This window comes from Nannospalax galili, unplaced genomic scaffold (genome assembly GCF_000622305.1).
Source record: "Nannospalax galili isolate Female #2095 unplaced genomic scaffold, S.galili_v1.0 scaffold879, whole genome shotgun sequence".
In the NCBI taxonomy this organism is placed as follows: Eukaryota; Metazoa; Chordata; class Mammalia; order Rodentia; family Spalacidae; genus Nannospalax; species Nannospalax galili.
The window spans coordinates 2430963-2446341 of record NW_008346261.1 but is presented as its reverse complement, the minus strand read 5'-3'; the positions used below and the strand labels follow the sequence as shown (position 1 = coordinate 2446341).

At 46.3% G+C, this 15379-nt stretch overlaps 1 protein-coding gene across 1 annotated transcript in view; it reads left to right on the top strand.

Moving 5' to 3' along the window:
* The first annotated feature begins 8091 nt into the window (after nucleotides 1–8091).
* Nucleotides 8092–15379, top strand: part of Ypel2 (yippee like 2) — a 69895-nt gene continuing 62607 nt past the window's right edge. The window contains exon 1 of the mRNA XM_008842670.3: nucleotides 8092–8242. The gene's annotated coding sequence lies outside the window, so the exon portion shown is untranslated. The remainder of the gene's footprint in view (nucleotides 8243–15379) is intronic.

Genomic DNA, 15379 nt, shown 5'->3' with positions numbered 1-15379 from the left:
AAGTTTACGCCTTTCTTCTTTGAGTTGTTTGTCTGTGTTTTCTTGAAGTTTTTGATCATGTTTATCATTGGTCTTTTAAATTTTGTGTTCTGGGGGTTTTCAGGGCAGTTCTCATTCCTGTGCCCTTCTATAAGACTAGTGGGTTTTTCTGGGGACACATTTGCCTGGCTTTCCCCCCCCCCCTGGTTTTTTTTTTTTTTTTTTTTTCAATTGATTGATGTGAGACAGGGTTTCACACTGTAAGCCCAGGCTGACCTGGAACTTATTATGTAGCCCAGACTCAAACTCATGGCAATTTTCTTACCTCAACCTTCCCAATGCTGAGATTATAGCATGAGCCACCACACCCAGCCTACTTTTAAAGGTTTATTTTTATTATTTTTATTTATGTGCATGTGTATATGTCTGTGGATATATGCCTCATGTGAGCAGGTGCCTATGGAGGCCAGAAGAGGGCATTGGATCTTCTGGATCTAGAGTTACAGGTGGTTGTAAGCCACTATGGGTACTGGGAAACAAACTCTGATCATATGGAAGAGCATCAAGGGCTCTTAGCCACTGAGCCATCTCTCCAGTTCACTTATTTTTAAAATTTTTTTTTATTTTTTATTGTATGAGTGTTTTGCCTGCATCTGTAAATGCACCACACGCATGCTTGTGGAGACCAGAAAAGGGAGGTTGGATCCCCTTGAACTAGAGTTACAGACGGTTGTTAGCTGCCATGTGCATGCTGGGTCTTCTATAAGAGCATCCAGGGGTCTTAACAGCTGAGCCATCTCTTGAGTCCCACCTATTTCTTTTTTTAAAGAAGGAGAACTATCTCTCTTGTAGTTGCTTAGAGAATGGATCAGACACTGCTCTGTCTGTGAGATGTTCTAGATAAATGGAAGCTGCTGTTTTATTAAGCAAAGTTTACGAAGCCGGGCGTGGTGGCACAAGCCTGTAGTCCCAGCACTCAGGAGGCAGAGGCAGGCGGATCTCTGTGAGTTCAAGGCCAGCCTGGTCTACATAGTGAGTTCCAGGCCAGCTGGAGCTGCAAAAAAAAAGGCAAAAAAGAAAAAAAAAAAAAAGAAAAAAAAGAAAAGTTCACATTTAGAAAGAAGAGCCAAGGTACTTAGGACCCTTCCCCAGCAACAGTCTGCAAAGTACATCTTCAGCCACTTTCATGACTGAAAACAAGTGATGTGAGCCAGGGCTGAGATAAAGCATTTATTGTACATAAGAAACAAAGAACTGTACAATATCTGTCCACATGGGAAGATGGCACCAGGCACTCCTCTGTGATGTAATGCCACGGGATTTTTACTGATGGGAGTAAGTCTGTGAAAGGCCCCTCCCCCTCCCCACATAGGCAGAGATGGATGTTTTCCCAGATGGGGTGGCCATGTGAGAGCCTGCAGCCTTTAGCCTTCAGGAAGTTTCTATTGTACTGTGATTTTTAAAATTGTAGCTTGCCCCTTTTTATTTATAGAATATCCCAAAGTTTCAGGTGTTCATACTTGAAAGCAAGACTGCTATATGTGGATCAGCACACTCTGAGAACAGACCCCATCCATTCCTGCTTGACTCCCACTGGATCCAACTCAGACATGAACCTTTAAGGAGGACCGACCAGGTGGCGGGTGCAGGAAAATGCATGGATGATCTGATAAGTTCCTGCCAGGAGCACCTGGCAGAGAGGACAGATAGCTGATAACTCTTCATAGGGAGTGTGAAAGGCTGGATGATGTAATACAGCTATGAATAAAGTGTTATTCAAGGCACTGAGGAAAGAAACATTAATTTTGTTAAGGAGGGCAAGGGAAAGTCCTCTAAAGAGACATGTGATCTGATCTTTGCACTGTCTTCAGGCAAATGGCTTTTTCTTTTCTCATACTGGAGATCAAATGCAAGGCCTTGAACCAACCAGGGAAGCATTGTACCACTGAGCTGAGCTACATTCCTAGCCTGAGTGCTGGGACTAAAGGTATGGGCCACCATGGCAGGCCGTTAGTATTATTTGTTTTAAATGATAAAGATTCTTTCCAGGTCTGTTTGTGAGATGCGCTGTGATGGATTTTCAGGTGATCAGGTCCTTTAATAAAGCTGAGCACTCACAGCAGGGGAAGCTGGGGTATAGTGGAGCTCTAGCAGTAACCTGCAGAGCAAAGGAAATTCCCTATGATTATAGACTTTACAAGGTAAGAATCTTTGAGTTTAAAGAGGAGGGTGTCTGAGTTTAGCAGATTAGTGAAGGTACTAGATAAGAGAGAGGGAAGTAATTTAGGAGGCTAATCCTATTGTCCTACCCTACCTTCGGGCTGTTACATGTTAGGAGTTTAGCAGTTCAGGGAAGATACTGGATAGGAACTAAGTAAGGCCTGGCTGCTCCTCTCTATGGGGTAGCTTCTGTGATCTAAATTTACTTACTTGGTTTTTTGAAGCAGAGTCTCAATCTAGCCTAGACTGTCCTGAAACTTACTCTGGAGCCAAGAACCCACAGTGATCTTACTTCCAGACCCTTCTTAGTGTTTGGATTACACCTGAAACACCACACCTGGTTCATTTGGATTTCTTATTGCTTTGTTGTTGTTTATTTTTATTTTATTTTTGAGATAGAATCTCCCTGTAGCCCCAGCTGGCCTGGAACTCACTTAGTAGACCAGACTGGTCTTGATCTACTTAGTGTGCCCCACCACAGCTGGCATTATTTTGAGTTTTTGAGACTGGTGTCACTCTGTAGCCCAGGTTGGCTTTCAGTAACCCCACAGCATCAACCTTCCAAGTCGCTGGGATTGCAGGTGTGTGCCAGTCTCAGGTATTATTCTTGGCATTAAAGATGCAATAAGAAGCTAGGACTGTAACTCAGTTGGTAGAGTGCTTGCTCATTATGCACAAAGCCCTGGGTTCGAGCCTCAGAACCACATAAACCCAGTGTTGTGGCTCATGCCAGTCATCCCAGCACTTGGAAAGTAGAGGCAGGAGGATCAGGAGTTCAAGGACAGTAGAGGCAGGGGGATGAGTTCAAGGACAGCCCGGGTTACATAAAACCCCGGGTTACAAAAAAACGAGAGAGAGAGAGAGAGAGAGAGAGAGAGAGAGAGAGAGAGAGAGAGAGAGAGAAAACTCTGTCATGGAATTTATACTTTAGAGCAAGGTAGGACCCAAAACAAACTAAAATAATTGACCAAGATGACTTCAGGTATCACATGGTATGAAGAAAATAAATTGGGAGAAGGTATGATAGAGCCTGGGGGTGGGACACGTAAGACAGAGTGGTCTGGAGACCTCTCTGGAGGAAGCATTTGACCTGAGATCCAAGTGGTGAGGATGCTTTCTGGGGCAACGTGTTCTTGGGGAGGAAACAGCAAACACAAATGGATTCAACCAAACACAGTTTGAAAATATCTAAGGAAAAAAAATGTACATAGACTTTATTTTTCTTGTCATTATTTCCTAAAGAACAGTTTGTAACTGTTTACAGCATTAACACTTGCTCTAGAGATACTTAAAGTATATGGGAGGATGGGCCCAGGGATGTACAGGAAGACTAGGCCTGGAGCAGGGTGAGCAAAGGACAGATCCAGGAAGACCAGAGAGGTTGGCAGGCCCTGTGAGTAGGCCTGTGGGCCACCATAAGGAGTTTGCATTGAAGAAGTACCATCTGGTCGCTAAGTAGAGAATGAGTTATAAGCAGCGAGATCCACTGGGATGTTGTGCTTCCTCTGGCAAGAAAGGTTGAGACCAGGGCAGCAGCAGTAGAGACAGACATGGTCAGAGTAAGCATCTATTGTCTATTCTGAAGTAAAGCTGATTTGACCTGCTGATGGATTGGGGGAGGGGAGTGAATGGAAGATGGGATTACTTCAAATGTCTTGAGCTGTTAAAATGAGCATGTAATCAGGTGTGGTAACTCATGGCCTGTAATCCTAGTACTCAGGAGTCTGAAGCAGGGGGATTATCCAAAGTTTAAGGTTATCCTCTGCTACCAAGGGAGTTTTCGGCTAGCCTGGGTTACATGAATTGGAGGGGGAAAAAGGGTGGAAATAATGTAAATACATACTCATGAAATTTTCAAAAGATTTAAATTGAAAAATGAAAACAAGACAACAAATCAAAGTCAAAACCAAAAGGTGGGAGTAGGGTCGTGGGGAGAAGGACAAATTAGAATGAAGTATAATGACACATTTGCAAGAAAATGCCATAATAGCAATGAAAAAAAAAAAAAGGAAACCTGCCTAGCATGTACCAAATCCTGGGTTCAATCCCCAGTACCATATAAAACTAAGTATGGCATGGTGGGTGAATGTTTATAATCCCAGCACTTGAGAAGTTGAGACAGAGGGGTCAGAAATTCAAGGTCATCCTTGTTTACTAGGGAGTTCAAGGCTAGCTTGGAAGCCTGAGTTAGAGACCTCTCAACACACAAGCATACATACACACACACACACACACACACACACACACACACACACACACACACAGGTGGGAGATTGGGGGAAGAAATTTTGGCTTAGGAGGATGAGACAGGAGGATTGCTCTGACTTTGAGGCCAGGGTGGGCTACAGATTTAGACTTTGTGTCGAATAAAACATGGGCTTATAATAGTGACCTTGGGACTGGAGACATGGCTCAACAGGTTAAAGTGCTTATTGTACAAGCCTGAGGACCTGAGTTTGAGCCTTGGACCCATGTAAAAAGCCAGATGGAGAATGTGCCTATAACTGTCAGACCAGCTGGCTTGGAGTGCCCAGTCCAAAGAAACAAGAGAGACCCTGCCTTAACAAGGTGGAAATGGGCCCTTGAGTATGCTACTCACCTAGCCCACTCACTGGCCATCTTGACAGGATAGCCTTCTCTAATCAGTACAAATAACAAAAACAAGAAGAGAGTTGAGAACCAACTCCTGAAAGTGGTCCTCTCCAGTGCATTCCACACAATCACACTACTAAATAAATAAAAATAAAAAAAATTACGTGACCTTGCACATGCTGGGTGTGGAGGTGCACACCTTTAATCCTAGCACTTGGGAGAGGGAGTCCAGGTATACTCAACTCCAGGTTTAGCTACAGGGAAACTGGGTCTCCAAAAACAAAAACAAGTGCTGGGTGTGGTGGTGCACGCCTTTAATCCAAGGCAGAGGCAGGTAGATCTCTGTGAGTTAAAGGCCAGCCTGGTCTACATAATGAGTTCCATCTTAAAAAGACCAAATTCAAAACCAAAACAATCAATCAAAAAAAAACAAGAAACAAAAAAACCTTGCTTGTTACAAAAGTGGGAAGAAGGGATTGGTAAGAGAAGAGCTAGAACAGAGTGACTGTGGAGGTTTTGGAAATGGACAAATTTGATTTCACACAGCATGGTTCCACCGAGAAAGCCAGGCTGATCATATGCCTGTGAGGCCAGGAACCTCTCTTTATTGCTAAAGGTCTTTTGTCCTTTTCTTCCCTTTTTTTTGGGGGGGTGGTGGTAGTGGTGGTGGTTTGAAACAGGGTCTCCCTGTAGCCCCAGCTGGCCTCACTCTCACAGAGATCTGCCTGCTTCTGCGTCCTGAGGGTCGGAATTAAAAGCACAACCACAGCCAGTTCCTTTTTCAGTCCTCTGTCTGACTCTGAATACATTACTTGCTGTCTCTACATTGCTTCACCTCTGTTTCTGCACCCAGGATAAGTATCCGTATATTCTCAGGCCATTAGCCTGAGCTTCTTTCCTCTCTGTATATTCGTTCTCAGAATACATTCAAGTGGAGCAGGAACTGATGCTCAAGATGGGCACTGAGTAACTGTGTACTGAGGGCAAACAAAGGTGTTTGGGTTCAGAGGGAAGTAGCTTCTAGAACTTGGCTCACCTACTTCTTTGTTTCAGTTCTCCTTCTTCCTTGTCAGCTTGTAATGTTTGTCTCTTTTGGCTGGGAGGAGGCATGACCTGGCTTAACATTTTTTTGCTGGCTGGCTGGTGCTATTGTCTTCCAGCCCCGTGGTTCTGCAGCCTCTTCCCATCTCCTGCAAGCACACAGCAGGCCTGCAGGAGTCCTCAGAGCACCCAGCACCAGGCAGCTCTTCTAAAGATTATCTTTTATTTAAAACAGAAACAGTAGCCTCTAATCCTGTTACATAACATACCAGTATCTTGGGGTGATAAACCAATGCAGAATCTACTGTTAGGAAGGTGGAGATCTCTGGACACAAACATATTCACTAACACAATATTGCAGAAATGCAGTAAGTTTGACTTTTTGGTTCCTTATAAACTCCAGAGCTCAGAAATGACCTCATTTCAGCTCTCTTTTATTTTGCAGTGCTGGGGATTGAACCCAGAGCCTCATGTACACTAAGCACTATCTCTGCCAAGGACCTCTGTTCCTAGACCCCAGTCTTCCTTAAGTTATGGAAACTAAGGCCTAGGGCACACAAAGAAACTTGCCTAGGAGGCTGACAAGTGCCAGTAATCAAATTGAAATCTAAGGACTTCAGTACATACCCCGCACCCCCAGCTGAGGACTGAACCTAGGGCTCTACCACTGAACTAAATCCCCAACCCCAATACATCTTCTTTCAAGATTAAACACCAAATCTTTCTTGTTCTTTTTACTTGAAGGCTTCTTCCTACCCCCATGATTTAGACTTTCCAAACCAGTCAACTGTAAACAATGACAGCACCCTTATATTGAAACTGCTAAGTTCAAGGCTGGTATCTACTGAGTACAAGGTTTTTGTTTTTACTGACATTGAAACTGAATTCATGCCTAACCATTTAATATTCATAAACAATACAACTTGGTTGATTGGATATATTTTAAAAACAGTTGGGTGGAGTTACAAGTGAGGTTTTGAGTTACTTGGGGACCTACCCAAACACCATACTGAATTTATGGTTAAACTGCTGTATGGGAGAAGTGGAGTTACCTGGGCTTCCTGCAGCACCTTGTATCTGAAAATATCTTTTTTGTTTTTGGTTCCAGTAACTAGGTTGGCTTAGAACTGGCTATATAGCTGAGGATGACCTTCAACTCCTGAGCCTTCTGCCTCCACTTCCCGAGAACTGGGGTTACAAGCGTGCACCTGCCTGGGATTTATGTGATTTCTTTTTATTTTTCTCTTTTCCTATAATCCAAGTAAGGCCTTTCTTCCAATGCACTGCAGAACTCCAGTGGCTTAGTAGACCTGCTCTCTTCCCTGGCTCTGGCAAGGATTCTTTATCAAATTGACCTGTTTTCCTGCTGGGAGACTCTGTCCCACTCCACCCACCTGGTGCCTCCCTGGATTTCCCGACTGTCATGAGTTTATTTTTTAACCTTCTTTTCCTTGAAAAGCACCACCCCACTGACCCAGAATGAGGACTCCTCCTCTTTGGTCACTGACCACTCCTATTCTAGTCTCTGGGGTTAACTAAGGAACCCCATCAACCTCTGCAGACCTTGGAAAATCAGCAGCAATCGGGCATTCCAGCATCCCTAAAACTCCTTTGCGCACCCCGCCCCGCCCCCAGCACTGTGGCTTGAACCCAGGGTCTCGTGCACACCAGGCAACCCCTTCCTACTTTTCACTGACCGAATTACTTAGCAGGGCAGAGAGAAATGAGAAAACGTCCTGCTTCTGAGCAGGGCACGCCTGGGTCAAGTGGGATTGGCTCTTTCTTACTAAATTCAGCTGCTTTGGGCTCTGCGGGCCACTTCTGGTAAATCAGGGTCCGGGTAAGGACGGAATTGCTAATCTTGGTCCTCCAAGTAGAAGCACTAAGAATCCCAATGTCCAACATCGCCCCAGGTCCTGGGAATCCCAGCCCTGACCTGGGGACACAGCAAGCCCAAACAAACAGCTTCCTTCTACTTCCCAGAGCCCACCCATCCCCATCACCTCTCCTCCCAGTCCCGCCCGCCCGCCAGCTGCCCCGAGTGGCAGGACGAGGCACTCGCCGCACTCCTCGCACGCGGGGGCAGGAGGCTGGGGAAGCAGGGGCGGAGTTCCGTCCTCTGCTGATTGGCTGCTGGCGGATGGGCTGCGGCCGTGGCAGGCCTACCCGCGGCGTGTTGCTATGTGCTGAGCCGAGGGGATAGGCGCGGGGGTGCGTCTGTCATCCGTTGCCCCGGGTCCGGACCCGGAGGGATGCGGCGCGGCGGCGGCGGCGGTGCCGGCGGCAGTGGCGAAGACTGTGGCTTTAAGAGCGCGCCGGGAGCGCCCGATCCAGCCGAGCTGCCCTTCGCCGCCGCACACCTCGGAGCAGCCGAGCCTGGCGAGGGCCGGACCGGGCAGACTGCCGCCAGGTGAGCGTAGGGGGAGCGCGGCGCTGGGCGCGCGTGGGCGTGGGGCGCTGTCAGTCGCCACCCGAGCACCTGGGACCCGCATCCCGAGGTGTGTGGGGCTCCCGCGCTCGGCCATAGTGTGGTCAGGCGGGGGCTCCCCAAGGTTCGCGGGGCGCTGGGGGCGGGCAGGCGCCGCCACGTGACCGGTTTGTTTACAAACACTGGCGGGCGCCGCAGCCTGCCGGGGAGGCGCGGTTCGGGGCTCGGGGTGCCGGGCCAGTGTGGGGCTGGGAGACGGTCGCCGCCGCTGCCCTTCCCTGGCGCGGTCTCTGGTGGGTGGCACGCCGGGGGACCCGGTGCGGGGGCTCCGATAGCATCTGCCCTCGCGGGACACGCTGCGTCTCTACCGAGACACTTGTAGGGTGGCGGACGCGGCCCCTGCGGGTCCTCGCAGCGCTTCGCGGGTCCCCGGCCCCGGGAGCCTCGAAGAGTTCCTGCCCGGCGCTTCCCGGCGCCTCCCCGGTGTCCTTGCCAAGGGGGTGGGCGCACGCCTGCCTCCCCACCAGGGGTGCCTCCGCGGCGGCTCGTTCCCGGAGACCTGGCACTGAGGACCAACCCCGACCCCTCACTGCTTCAGGGTCACGGTGTGAGACTACCGAGCCCCTCCCGGAGCCCCTCCCTAAGCAGTGGGGCATCGCTCCCTCTCGGGCTGGGAGTAGGGGAAACGCGCCTGCCTCTCTCCACTCTTAGCTACAGACTTTTGAAAAACTGAGTGATCATCCTCTGTCCCTGTTGTGTATAACCCAGCCTTCCACAGTCTTGCCCCCCGGGAGGACTAACTGCCCCGGAACCTAGGTGGGGTTTTCGCTTTGGGGCCTTTTTGTTGATTTGTTTCTTCTGGCCACGTGGGGAGGGTCTTAAGTCATTGACTTCGGGTGAGTCTGAGGGCTAACAAGACACAAGATAGCTTTTGTTCTTTCACTCCCTCATTCTAGCCAGGTGGGGCTGCCGGTCCAGAGCATTGGGCAAAAAGAGTAAGGATTTTTGTACCCTAGTTACAGAACATTGAGGCACAAGGAACCTAGTGGGTTGAGAAGTAAATCTTACGTGCTCGAAGCTCTGCAGCTTCTGGTTTCCCTGCCTTGCCTTTTCTGTAGTCTCCGGATGCAGGACTCACCTGAGTTCTGACCACTGACTGTCACCACCTCACTTCTTTAAGCGCTCAGTGCTGAGGCCAAGTCTTGCCCCTGATGAGGAACATTGTCATTCATTTTACGTTGCATTATCTTTATTTAGTTCACACAATGATTTCAGTATAACATTTTGTACATGTATAACATTGTTCCTTTTACTCCACTACATTGCTCTCCCCATTTTTGCCCTTCTGAGAGGTGGTAAGAGTGGCTTTGAGTTCTTTGCACTAGGACAGGCCCAGCCAGAAAAGAGCTGGTTAAACTTCCCCTTTGGAGCCCTGCTTTGTTCTCAGTTCCAGGATAGGGTCTGGAGTGGGATGCAGTGGGGGCTCTGGACGCAACCTCTAACTTCATTGGTCTGTGCCTTAGTTTAGAAATCAGTGACAGGCTTGGGAAGCAGAGGCACGCGTGAGTTCAAGGCCAGCGTGGTCTACATAGCAAGTTCCAGGCCAGCCAGAACAACATAGTGAGACCCTGTCTCAAAAAACAAATCAGTGACACTGTTTCATACATGTCTCTGCTTGAGTTAAAACCGAGAAGCTTGGGGATTGGTGGAAAATGGAGAATACTGTTTCTTCCTGGGCATGGTGGCACATGCCTGTAAATCCCAGCACTTTGGAGGTAGAGGCAGGAGAATCACTGCACAGTTCAAGGCCAGGGTGGTCTCAAAGGGAGTTCTAGGACAGATAGGATTGCATCGGGGGATACCAAATATCAAAAAAACCAAACCAAACAAAAAATTCCCTTTTCAAACTTGGAGTGGGATACATCTTAAGGAATATCTTTTACAGCACTGTGCACAGGTGTACAATCGAAATAAGTTCCAGGAAACAATAATTATTACCCTTACTACCTGCAGTGCACTCTATTTAACTTTTTTTCTACTTCATTAGAAAATATCAGCTGGTAGTCATGACTCACTAATTTGATTTCCTAACCAAATGGGTCATGACCTTCAGTTTGAGAAACATTGCTTTAAGGTGGAGGTCCTCCAACTTGATGAGCATAAAGATGGCCAGGGTAGTGTTTAAAAATATATTTAGGTTATTCCAGAGATATTTATTGTCTTTTCCCCTTCCCCCTCTCATTTTGAGACTGGGCCTCACTGTAGTCCAGGCTGGCCTGGAGCATGCTATGTAGCCCCAGGCTGGCTCTGAACTTTTTTGCAATCCTTCTGCCTCACCTTCCAGGGTTGAGATTATAAGTAAAACAACACACCCATTCCAGAGATGCTTATTTTCAATGGGGTGGAGGAATCTGCATTTGTAATAAGTAGCCCATCAGATCGATGATGCAAGTGGCTGATTAGAAACCTTGATTTAGTGGCAGTTGATGGCTGTGAACAGTGAGAAGCATGAATTTGGATGTGAAGTGAAAATCAGGTAGGTGACCCATAGCCTGTGCAAGCCTGAGACCACTGAGCTGTCAGTCACACTCTGGAAAGTTTAAGAGCAGCCCATTTTCACCTGCAGGGAAGTGGTTGTCGAGGGACTGACTGGCAGCCCTCCCTCCTTGCTCCTTGCCAGCTCATTTGAGTTGTTGCTCACTGTTCTGTACCACTGGATGCTTCTGGGTGCGTGGGGGTTGGAGATATGTGAGCTGTGCTGAGGAGCTGCTGCACTGTTCACAGATTATGTGAATTTTCATTGTCATAATGATGTTAATGGTTTTGAGACAGCAACTCAGTCATTGTGCCTGGGGGATTAACAACTGGCCAGCAGAAGAAAGGATTGATTTTGTTTAATATCTGGCTGGTATGCCAGACTTTGTAGCCTGCGGGCAAGGCAGGCTGTGGCTTTATTTTGATTTGGGGGATGGGGGAATCAGGGACTTGTCTATCATCAGATGTTAATAAGAGACTCAAGTTCCCACATCTCTTGCCTAGTCAGCTGGTTCTTTCCTATTGCAAGGGCCTAGTGCCTGCATGCAGGTGGGTCTTGTTAGTCATTCAATTTCTGATGCTTGTACCTCCTCGTTCAAGCGTAGACATAAATACACTGATGCAGCTATACATTTTTCCCTCTTAATTTGTCCACACAAGTTGGTGGAAGAGAGTTCTTTATTTCTTTATTTTTTGTCTTTTATTGAGACAGGGTCTCCTTGTAGCTCCAGCTGTCCTGGAACTCACTATGTAGACCAGGCTGGCCTCGAACTCACAAAGATCGCCTGCCTCTGCCTCCCAAGTGCTGGGATTAAAGGCGTGTGCCACCACGCCCAGTGGAAGAGAGCTCTTTAAATAAAAGCTTTGATTTAACCTTATAAGGGACACTTAATTATTCAAATGCAAATTCTACTCTGTTCCTTCTTGGCAAAGATGTGCCTTCTATGAGAATATTAACCGTGAGACTGTTTAAATTAACTTTAATAATGTTCAGTTTGACCAAGTTGCTCACATTTAGAACATTCAGGGTTTTTTTGTTTTTGTTTATTTTTATTTTATGTGTATTGTGTGTATTGCCTGCATGTAGGTAAGTGCACCCATGCCGTGCAATGCCCGAAGAGGTAAGAAGAGGCTGTCGGATCCCCTGAGACTGGAGTTACAGTTGTTAGCTGCCATGTGGGTGCTGGGCTTCGAACCTGGGTCTTCTGCAAGAACAACCAGTGTTTTTAACTGCTGAGCCATCTCTCCAGCCTCTTAGAACATTCAGTTTTGAGCACGTAGAAAAAACCTGAAACAAAACCATGGCAAGGAATAGGACGGCTCAATAAAGCAGAGGGAAGAGATGGTCAGGTGAGGCTGGAGGAGCAGGAGCTCTTCCCTTTGTAAATTGTGTCAGCATTTCCCCAGGGTCTGCCAGCCAAACCACTGGTAGTCTAGTATAAAGCTCTAGAAAAGGAAAGAGATAATTTTAAATTCTAACCAATAATGATGGAAAGCCAGCCAGTGCCTCCCAGCCTGCCAGCCAAAGATATTTTGTTAAGGTTGAAAAGTTTTTGGTGATGTTATCTATAACACAAGGTGCTGTCTACTTGGGTCTGTAAAAGATTGCATCTGCCTGAATTTCCCAGGGAGCTTTGGATAGAGCTCCCCTTGCATGCATGTGCTCTAATAAAATCCAACTTCCTTCTCCTGTCCCCTCCCGCATTCCTCCCACTTGATCTGTGGGTTCTCACTTGATTTCTGCTGCAACAACATGGGCCTTCCTGAGGTTTCTGAAACATGGCTATACTTCTTTTTGGAGAGTCTGATGTGTCTCCAGGCTGACTTCAGACTACTTGCTATGTAGGGACTGGAGAGATGGCTCAGTGCACCAGCTCTTACCAAGGACCCAGGTTCAGTTCCCATACTCACATGTGCTAACAGTCATCAGTAACTCCAATTCCAGAGGATCTGATGTTCTCCTCTGGCCTCCACATGCATTGTACACACTTGGTACACATATAATTTGGGCAAACACTCATGCACATAAGATAAAGATATATAAAACATAACAATAAAAATAATAAAAAATGAAAATAAAGCATGGGCTGGGTATGGTGACACACACCTGTAATCCCAGCACTAAGATGGTAGAGCAGGAGGATCAGTAGTTCAAAGCTAACCTCAGGTATATAGCAAGTTTTTTGTTTGCTTTTTAAGTGTGTGAGTGTTTTGCCTGCTTGTATGTTAAGTGTACCACATGCATGTAATGCCTGTTGGAGTCATATCTCCAGCCCCTATTTATTTATTTTTTCTGCCTCTGTCTCCTGAGTGCTGGGGTTGAAGGTGTGCTCTACCACTCCTGCCTTTTTTTTTTTTTTTGGTCACAGCTCCTCCCCCTCCTCTTCTTCGTCTTTTTGTCTTTCTGAGACAGGGTCTCCCTGTAGCCCTAGCTCTCCTGGAACTCACTATGTAGACTAGGCTGGCCTTAACTCCCAGAGATCCACCTGCCTCTGCCTCCTAAGTGCTGGGACTACAGGTGTGCGCTGCTCTTCTTTCTGTTGCTTTTCCTTCCAGGTTGCAGGATGTCCTCTCTGCTGATGACTGACTCCTCATTTGAGTTTTAGAGAGACAGCTTTCCCTATGTAGTTATCTCCAGCATCTCTCTCCTCCTAGTCCATGGCCTCTCTTAATCCCCTTAATTTCATTTGTTTATTTATTTTAGACTGAGTCTCTGGTATCCCAGGCTGGCCTTAAACTCATTGGGTAGCCAAGGATGACACTGACCTGCTCTTCCCACATCTATCTCCCTACTGCTGGGATTACAGGCCTGGTTTTATGCCATGCTGGGCATCAAACTTGGGGCTTACTGCTTGCCTACCAAGCTATATATCCCTAGCCCCAACCTTGTTGTTTCTTTAAAGCACTTTAATACTGTCTGGAAATACATTGTCAGCTGATTTATTGGAATGAAATATTGAGCATCCGTTCCATTCTGACTTGCTTACTATTGACAGTTCTTGGCATGCAGTGGGCACTGGATAAATACCTGTTGGTTAAATGAATGCCTGGCCAGAGGAGCCAAGAGTCCTCCAGAGGAAATAATATTTTTAAGAAAAGAAGAAGAAAAGAGAATTTTTATCTCTTTTCTTGGAGTAACATAGTATTTTCAGAATTTCTTTTATTGTTTCATAGTATATATGTGTGTGTGCATATATATACATATATGTATATTTTTAATCCCTTTATTCCATTTATAGGTTGTCAGTCTGGGAAGCGCCATTGTTCTGTCGTTAATAAGCAACGCTTGCCTCCTCGCTGACCTCACTCTGGGCCTCAGTGTTGTTGGTTTTTTTTTTCTGACTCGCATTAGCATTTCACTGGTTTCATTAATACCAGGAGGCCCTGTAGTAGAGCTGAGAGCCTGGCTCTGGAATCAGAAAGAACTGGATAATTAGCTCTGTGACCTTGGCAATCGAAAATTCTCTAAATCTTTGTTCCTTATTTGTAAAATGGGCCTAATAATAGTTGCTATCACTCAAGATTTATGGGAGGATTAAGTGAGAGAATGCAGGGGCGCCCAGGCACGGAGCCTGGCACCTCAGAAGCGCTGGCTGCCTATTAATAACAGAGAGATTCTTATCTAGCTGATTGATTTGGGCGTGGGGAGTGGGTAACTGCCAAATCTCAATATTAAGTAAATGAAGGCCAGAAATACCACTTAAACTGATCAGAACTGTAATAGAATTTAGACATCAAATTATAGACTGACTGCTGCTCAACCCTTTAATTGTGGGTGTCTGGTGTTTTTTTTTTTTTTTTTTTTCCTTTCTTGAGACAGGGTCTCCTTGCAGCCCCAGCTGTCTGGGAACTCACTATGGAAACTAGGCTGGCCTCACAGAGATCCACCTGCCTCTGCCTGGGATAAAGTGTGTACCACTATGCCCAACGTGTCTGTTTTTTTTTTTTTTCTTTTTTGATTTGAGGGTCTCACTATGTAGTCCTAACTGGCTTGAAACTTGCTATATAGACCAGGCTGGCCTAATCCAGGAATCTGCCTGCCTCTGCCTCCCAAATGCTGGGATGAAAGGTGTATACTACCAGGCCCCTATGCAGTTACTAAAAAAAAAAAAAAAATCTTAGTCACTGACTTGGAAGAAGTCATATTTGTGGCAGTTTTAGGGAGGACATATCTGCTGTTCTGGCCACTCTTGGTTTTATCCTTGAGTCATCAAGCCAGACCAACTAGAAGTTACATACTGGGTCGTGTTTTCTCAGCTTCTGTAGAATTGCTTTAACTGAATGTCTGCCCTTTGCTTTCACTGAAAGACACTGTCAGGAGCTTTATATAACTTGTTTCTGCAGTTCTTCTAAGGATTTATATTGAAGATTTTGCTACAGCCTCATATAATGTCTCCTTTTAGAAGTTCACAGGAGAAATTCTTTTGGAACTTAGTGCCAGGAAAAACTTTGCCTCCCTGGAGGAACTAGTATGTTTTTTATTTATTTTTTTATTTTTTATTTTTTTGTGGACAATTGGAAATTTGTAACTGCTCATATTTCTCTTTTTGCTTTGACTGCCAGGAAGTACAGAGCATAAATTGT